This window comes from Lissotriton vulgaris, chromosome 9, assembly GCF_964263255.1.
Source record: "Lissotriton vulgaris chromosome 9, aLisVul1.2, whole genome shotgun sequence".
NCBI classification, from domain to species: Eukaryota; Metazoa; Chordata; class Amphibia; order Caudata; family Salamandridae; genus Lissotriton; species Lissotriton vulgaris.
Genome location: NC_141697.1, coordinates 676,467,311 through 676,475,913, shown reverse-complemented (window position 1 = coordinate 676,475,913; position 8,603 = coordinate 676,467,311).

Sequence of the window (8,603 nt, the reverse complement as noted above, 5' to 3'; positions counted from 1 at the left end):
AAGTGATGAGGAATAATAAGATGTACTCCTTTCGTTTTGTAGAGGATGTGGATAAGTTTCTTGAACAACAACAGCCTGGTAATAAATGAAGATTGTTGTCTTTTAAACTAATTCTGTGAGTTATTAAAGGTAGTTAAGGTTGTTTTGGGGATATATTATTTGTTTTACACTAGTGTATTTAGGACGTTGCACTGCTCGTCGAGGGGTCACTCATAGGGCTGTTTACCATGGGTAGTTGGGCAGGGTTTTCCAGGGAAAGGTGGGTGGGCTGTGGGTTTTTTGGGAAGGGGGAGGGAGTGGTAGGGGGAAAGTGTAGAAAAGATTCCTCAGATGTTTTGTTGCTGTGGCTGGAATGTCAGTTGCGCACGTTTTTCTTTAGGGGATGAGCAGGGTTAGATTGAAAGAGTTGAAAGTTCTGTCATGAAATATAAATGGCCTTCGTGTGAAGAGAAGAAGAGATATGATAATGGAAAATTTGAAGGATTCCCCGGCACAAGTTATTATACTACAGGAGACTCATTTGATGGAGGAAGAGAGTAGGAAGCTGTTTGGAGCACACAGATGGGCAGCTCATGCAATCTATACACGGCATGCTGCAATAACTAAAGGTGTTGCACTACTGGTTAAGCAAGGTTTGAATATCTCAATAGAAGGTAAGGCTTCAAGTGCAGCAGGGAGGTGGTTGATAGTTAAATTAAAAGTTTTTGGGCAGGTTCTTATTCTGGTGGGATATTATGGACCTAACCAGGATGACATTGGCCCACTGGATGAATTAGCTAAAGAGCTTTTGAGTTTTCCGGGTCAGATTATCATGGCAGGGGATTTCAACACAGTTCTGGACCATAAATTAGATAGGTCAGAGAACAGCAGAGCGGTTGTGAACCCAAGATGTCAAAGGAGTTAGGTTGCTGATGAATGAGTGGGGTCTGTGTGATATATGGAGATACAAGTTTGGTCAGAAGTTAGGTTTTACATTTTATATTAAAAAATACAAGCAAAAATCACAGATTGATTATTTTTTTGTGGACCGGAGGGTGAAAGATTCAGTATTGCAGGACACACATATTGGAGTTCATTTATCAGATCATGCAGCTATATTTCTCCGGTTGATAATAGGAGACAGCACAATTGGTACAATCTGGAGGTTGGATTGCACAATATTATTAGAAGAAGAGTCAGTGGCGGTCTTAAAGGATGAAACACAGGATTTTTTTTAAAGAAACCAGGGTTCAGCTAAGGCTGGGATTGTCTGGGATGCCTACAAGGCTTACTTATGAGGCAGATTAGGAGCCTTGGCAGCAAAGAGAAGGCAATTATACTACAGCAGGGTGTCAGCTCAGGAGAGCAGATTCAATAGCTGGAGCCAGGTTTAGTGGAAGCAGGAGCTAGTGTGGCTAGTGAAAAAGAGATGGAGGAGTTGATTTAAAAGCAAACTTAATAGGAGTTCTGAGAGATGGAGTTTAGGAGAAGTGGGAAACCAGTCAGTTGGCACATTTTGAATATGGTGAGGGCTGCAGCAAACTATTAGCCTGGAAGGCTAAGAGTGACCAGGTCCAGAATTTGATTAAAGAAATGTAAAGTGAAGAGACGGGTATAGTGCATATTGATAGCAAAGGGATCGCTGCAGCATTTCATGGTCATTTCGGGAAGGTCTATACGGAAGATTTGGTTGTTAAAAAACAGGATGTGTTGAAATGGATGGAATATATGGACCCTCTGTATGATGATCTAAAGGATATTTTGAATCAAGAGATATCTATTGAGGAGGTTGAAGAGGTTATAAGAGGGGGAAAAAAAGGCAAAGCGCCAGGGCCAGTTGGCCTCCCGGTTGAGGTTTATAAAACTCTACTCGGAGTTTTAACACCTATTTTGAGGCAAGTTATTAAATGAGATTTTCTTGTCAGATATTCCTTTGCCATCCTCTTGGAATGAGGCCAATATAACCTTGATACTCAAGCCAGGGAAGACACCAATGAGTGTGGATTCGTACAGGCCTATCCACTAATTAAATGCTGACTACAAGCTTGTTGCTAAAATGATAGCAGGGAGGTTGAATAGTGTTATGTCACATTTGGTTCACGAGTACCAGAAGGGCTTTATAAAGGGTAGATTATTGAAAGGGCTGACTTTTTCCCTCATTGGTTCCATAGATATGGCTACGTCATACGATCTCCCCTTGGCGGTTATCAAGTTAGATGCCGCCAAGGCATTTGACCGTGTTAACTGGGTATACCTGCAGACGTTGGCTAAATATCTCAATTTGGGCTTAAATATGTGTGAAATGTTGACAGCTATATACCTGGCACCCATTTAAAAGCAAACTTAATAGGAGTTCTGAGAGATGGAGTTTAGGAGAAGTGGGAAGCCAGTCAGTTGGCGCATTTTGAATATGGTGAGGGCTGCAGCAAACTATTAGCCTGGAAGGCTAAGAGTGACAAGGTCCGGAATTTGATTAAAGAAATGTAAAGTGAAGAGACGGGTATAGTGCATATTGATAGCGAAGGGATCGCTGCAGCTGGAGGAGTGTGGCTCAATGGTTAGAGCGGCAGACCTTGATGCAGAGTACTGGCCAGGGACCAGGGTTCGATTCCCGCCTCGGCGGGTCTTGGGCTCATAAATTCCTCTGACCGGATGTTCTCGCCTCAGTGCCTATTCTAATCATGGGTCCCACGCTGCAACTCTGGGCAATAACTTGCTTAATCTCCACAACGGCCCCAACAGCGCGAGGGATGCCTGGTTTCACCATGGAGGAGCCCAGTAGTGGACACTTCACAAGGAAAGCCAGGAAGGGTTCCTGAGCGGTATGAGATGAGTGCAAGCGCCGGCAGACCCTGGTCCGGGGTAGCTTTGCGCTATACAAGTACAACACATTTACATTTACATCTACCCACAGCTAGGGTGCTGGTTAATGGGGTGTTGACTCAGCCAGTTCAGATCATGCGGGGTACTAGGCTAGGGTGCCCTCTGACTCCACTTCTCTTTGATTTATATATTGAGCCATTGGCGTGGAAAATAAGGAGTGCAGAGGATATCGTGCCTTTTGAATTTGAAGGCTGTAGCAAGAAGATTGGCCTATATGCAGATGATATTATAATTTATACACCCAGATTATAACAAACCATGATTTGTCACCTAGATATACCTAGTGAGTTTGGAAGTATTCCAGGCTATGATATCAACAGGCAGAAAACAGAAGTGATGGCTTGGAATATGAGTACTGAGGGTATTCCTTGTAAAAATGATATGAGGTATCTTGGAGTTAGGATTACTCATAGTATAGCCGATCTTACCAAGACTAACTTGGTCAGGCTTAACAAGGATATTAGTGCCAGTCTACGGGGTTGGATGCGCTTACCGCTCAGACTATTTAGCCGGGTAAACCTGGTGAAAATGATGATCCTTCCAAAGCTAACATTCTTATATGAAACAATCCCCTTGACTTTCAAGAAGGAGTGGTTCACAAGATTGCAGGGCGAGATTAGTTCGTTCCTCTGGGCATCAAAAGGGCCATGTTTTTCTTGGAAGAAGCTTAGGAGGAAGCTAGTGAAGGGGGGACTAGCGTTGCCATATTTGCAGCTTTACTCTTGGGCATTTCTGTTATAAAATGGCAGGATGCTACTGGGCACCCCTACTGACACAGAAATAGGTAGAATGTTTAGGGAGATGCTGAAGAAGCAGAAAAATGCTGAAAATGGGTTTATGTACACATTTGCTGATTCGAAATATTTTAAGAAGATTAGGCTAAAGGTTTTAAGGGATATTGCAGAAACGTGGTATAGAATTAGAAGGGCTATTAAAATTCCATATTTTAGCCAGATGGCTTCGATCTGGGATGCAGCAGGGTCCCCTCTTTGGACTAAAGGTTTACTGGCTCAACCCTTAAAGGAGATGGGTCTTTTGATTTGGAAACAGTTATTTCCGGATGGACAGCTAAGTTCGTGGGGCCAGTGTGAGGAGGAGTGGGGCCCCAGTATTTCTAGATTTTAATTCCTTCAGATTCAAACTTGGTATGCAGTATTCAGCGATTTATTAGGGACCTCTAATGAACTGGAAGAGAAGCTTTTTTCTAATTGCTTTAAAAAAAAAGAAATATCCTTATGGTATTGGCTGATGCTCAGGATGCTTGCCGGAGATCGCAACAGAAGACCAATGGCAAGTAATAATGTCTATGTTTTATAAAACAGTAAAACCCACATATTTAAGGAGGAATCATTTCTTCACGATGCACAGGGCCTACTGGACTCCATGAAGACTTTCAAAATTCGGCTCAGGTGGAGTGGTGGTGTGCCCCAAGTGTGGAAGCCTGACGAAGATGACTTGCACATTTTTCTGAAGTGCCCGAAGATTCAGATTTTCTAGGAGGCCATGAGTAGCTGCCTGTCAAGTGTCCTAGGTTTGCAAATCAAGGTAAGCGCTGAGCTGGTCAAATCTGGAAGATCCAATTTAAGGTAGGGGCACAAGTGACAATGTAAAGCTTGTATTTTATGCTGTGCTTTTGGCTCGAAGAGAGCTGTGCAAGCTCTGGGTCTCTCCGGTCACCCCTACAGAGGGTAGCTGGCTACATTCAATGAGATTTGTTGCTAAGTTGGATATTTCGGATCAGATGAGAAAAAGATACAATTTCTGGAATCCTTTTCTAGCACGATATGGGGAAGGTAGGGTTTTGGGTTTTGAGATAATAGTCCAATGATTAAGACTTTACCTGTCTCACCTGGTGGAAATCTTTCCTGAGTGTGCAGGAAGATAAGGGAAGGGTTTGATTGTGTGGGTGGGAGAAGAGGCCCTCCAGTGGTTTTTCGAGGGTGCTCGGTCGTGGGGGCCTCTGTTCTCTAAGCTTTTATCTACCCCCCTCATCCAGTAAATGAGGTTGTAAAACCAGGGCGGTTTCATTAGAAAAAGGGTGGCAGCAAGGCAAACGAGGATAAAAAGAAGAAGAAAAAAAACATTTCATCATGTCCACAGTTGGCTATCTGCAGGGTGTCACATTTTAATAATACCCAGGCACTTGTATGTGTACCTGCATCCTCTGGGTGTTGCGATTTTGGTCCTGGCAGCCAACTTACTTCCACACAGTGATGGCACCCTGATCCTAGATTGACTCTCTTGTGCCTACATCATGCTTTACCATACCCAATTGACTGACATGGCAGGCTGTTATAAGCTGATATGCGTCTGGCAGTGTCATATGTCCCATGCAGGCCTATTGACGTTTTTCCTATGTTAGTATGAGCACGTTGCAGACTGTCCTTTGCTATGCGCATGTTATTAAATCCAACGTATTTTGCTTTGTGCCACACTGTACTTTCACACAGAACCTGCTGTTGTTTTCACGTTATGTTCTTTCCTGGGATTTAGTCTACACACAGTAGACAAGGTCCCTTGTTATAGTGTACTGGTCAAGCCGAGAGGGATCTTTCTACGGAAGAGACTGTGACAGTGCCTAAGATGTAGAACTTCCATCTGTGCAAGCTCAGGTACAGTGTCTGCTGGTAAAACCCGGACATTTTCTGAGATATAATCGTTTTGCTACTGTGGAAGGTGAGGATGGTTAGGCTATCCTGTCTTATACAATTACAGCTCCTTTTATGATTTATGGACTACTTACTATGTCGACTGTATTGGTGTTGGACATTTTCATACTTATTGTGGCACATATATTGCATACTAGAGCACGATATTTAAAATAAACTTTTAAAACTTTTTTCATGTCTCTGTCAGAGCTTATTGTGGACTAGTACAATAGTGAGAGCTGAGGGTGGGGCCTTCAACCGTGATTCCTGAGAGGGCCAGCGGGGTTGTGTTCTGGGGTGTCTAATCACTGGTGCCTCTGTGAGTGAGTAGGAGGGCAAGCGAGACACTATAGCTGGTCGGTCCCGAGCTCATGGGTACTCACCTAGTGGGATTACTCAGTCCATGCCTTCTAAGGGTCTATGATCCCAAACATAGTTCTGTGACTCTGCAGAGTCCCAGCAATATGGCGCCGCCAACGTTTGATCTGGTACTTTTCCACTGGACCTCTGAGTAGCGCTTGTGCTTGTCCACATTACATTCGCACCGTATCCCAGAGATGCCTGTGGTGGGAGGTCCTTGCCTCTCAGTTTGTAGGGACTACTTATTGCTGTAGGTTTTTCAAGCTTGAATTTTAAAAGGTTGTTGACCCATTTTAGTGCTACTGTTTGAATCCCTTTGGTTGGCTTTATGGCTCAACTGCTTGAAATTCTAGCTCATTGCCATGCAGTGGTTACTGAACATTTGTTGCAGCATGGAATCACCAATGCGGGGTCTCCCGTTGTTTTTGTAGTCGGGGTAGATCCTTCGTACCGTTTTAAAGTCTTTTCTGTCTGTGGATATGAATGATAATTCTTTTCATGCCTATACTGCTCCAGCTGTTTTGGCAACTTACTGCCCATATACGGTTGTCGAAGTTCCTCTTATGGCCTGGGAGAATGTTACGAGACCCCTGTGCATGAGGACTCGCTGTTGTTCCCCAATAATGATGATATGGTGCTTTATGTGCAGGACCCCTCTGGCCCCTTTAATTCTAATTGGAGAGAATCCGGACCGGGGGCAGGATTTGTGATGTCACTCGCAAGCCACCAATTGGTGACGAACACCGACAAGGAATAGGAGGAAGTCCCGGTTCTCAGCGCGAACACGGGGTGGAGAAAGCAGAGACAACCCAGAGAGAGTCGAGAAGGAAGAGGCTGCCCCCAAAGACCATATCGCTCCCTCGGAGGTCTGGGGAGGAAGAACAGCAGGCGGCCGCCCGTCACGCTCCTGGAGGAGTGTGGCTGGAGCAGGTAGGTCGCCGGATACTTGGTTTTCAAGAGCAATGGGTGGGAAGGGGTAGAGCTTTGAGGGTGGTCACCGGTGGATGTCTTTCACCAGGTTATGGTGTTCGGTGCTCCCTCACGCTCCCTTCCCCTTCGAGTCAGGACAGTGAACAGCCCCACTGATACATGATTTGTTTTTCTTTTTTTTTTGTTCCTGGTTTGGCATCTCGAGGAGGAGGCTGCGCCTGTCAAGACTTTCCCCAAGGCGGTTGAAAGCCTGGATTCCAGTGTGCTGCGAATGCTCTATAAATTGCTTTTTTTGTTGTCCACAAATAAACAAACCTCACGTTTCCTCAGAACAATTTTCTGTCTTCACATTAAGGGGTTCCCCTCATACAATCCAGGGATATGTACCTCTGGGTCCGCCGACAAAGTGGTGGAGAATGCGAGCAACAGCCGTCTGAAACAAGATGGAAAATGTATTGGCAGAAAGGAAGCTGAATGGGCCATGGAAAGGAACGCCAACAAGGCCGAGGTGGACCGGGCTACCTTCACCTCCGCCATACAAATACAAGCGGACAATGTCACCAAACTTGCAGAGGGACAATCCCAGCGGTTGCTTATGCTAGGACATGGTAGAGCAGCAGCTCCACCGGGAACAGTGGCCCCCCTACAAAAGTTTGCTCCAGGGGACAATCCAGTGTCATTTTTTAAAAACTTTGAGCGAGCCGCAAGAGCCAGTGCTAGGCCCATTGACCGTTGGCCCTTCTATCAAGCGCCGCTACTTACTGGAGAGACCCAGGTGGCCTATCAAATGGCAAATAGGGATGGGACTGCTGCCTACGGTCACATAAAGCAGTTTGTGATGGACCGGTTGGGCATAGACGATGAGGCACATCGTCTTAAGTTTCGACAGGAGAGGGGAGCAACAGGAGACACACCAAAAACCTGCTTCTATAAACTGAAAGATGCCACAGACCGGTGGCTTAAGCCCTCGGAGTCCACAAAGGAAGATATCATGGATAAAATATACTTTGAACAATACCTAGAGGCCCTTCCCTATGGTACTCAAAGGTGGCTATGCTGACATGCTGGTCTCACCCTACAGCATGCAATAGAGATGGCCACCTCTTACACCCGGACGTAGACTCGTCCTGTGTTAAAAGAACCGGAACGCAGTCTCAGGCCCATCCGCCCAGAACCGGAAGGAGACCCCCCAAACCAGTGAAAGGTCCTCCTAAGTCACGAAATGCGAAACCGGACTCTTCTCTCCCTCTGAGATTTTGTGAACAACGAGTACCAGAGTGCTTAGGGGCGATCCGGAGGAGGGGCTAGCAGAGTGCGATCCATTGCAGTATTCTACTTAACGCTCCCATGAGCGCCAAGCTGACGAGCTTCTGGAGACTCCCTGCGAGCCGGAGAGGCATCGAGGCCTGTGACGGAAACTTGGCGGCCTTCTCATACACCCTAAACTTGTTCTCTACTGATGAGGGAAACTATCCCGAAACCCGAGCCATGTCTCGGGTCTAGAGATTTTGGGAACAACGGGTACCTACTCGCACCAACTTTGGGGAACCACTCATGAACTTGATTTCTATTCTTCGAACTACACGCACTTCAAATACCAGAGTGCTTAGGGGCGATCCAGAGGAGGGGCTAGCAGAGTGCGATCCATTGCAGTATTCTACTTAACGCTCCCATGAGCGCCAAGCTGACGAGCTTCTGGAGACGCCCTGCGAGCCGGAGACGCATCGAGGCCTGTGACGGAAACTTGGCGGCCTTCTCATCCACCCCAAACTTGTTCTCTACTGATGAGGGAAACTATCCCGA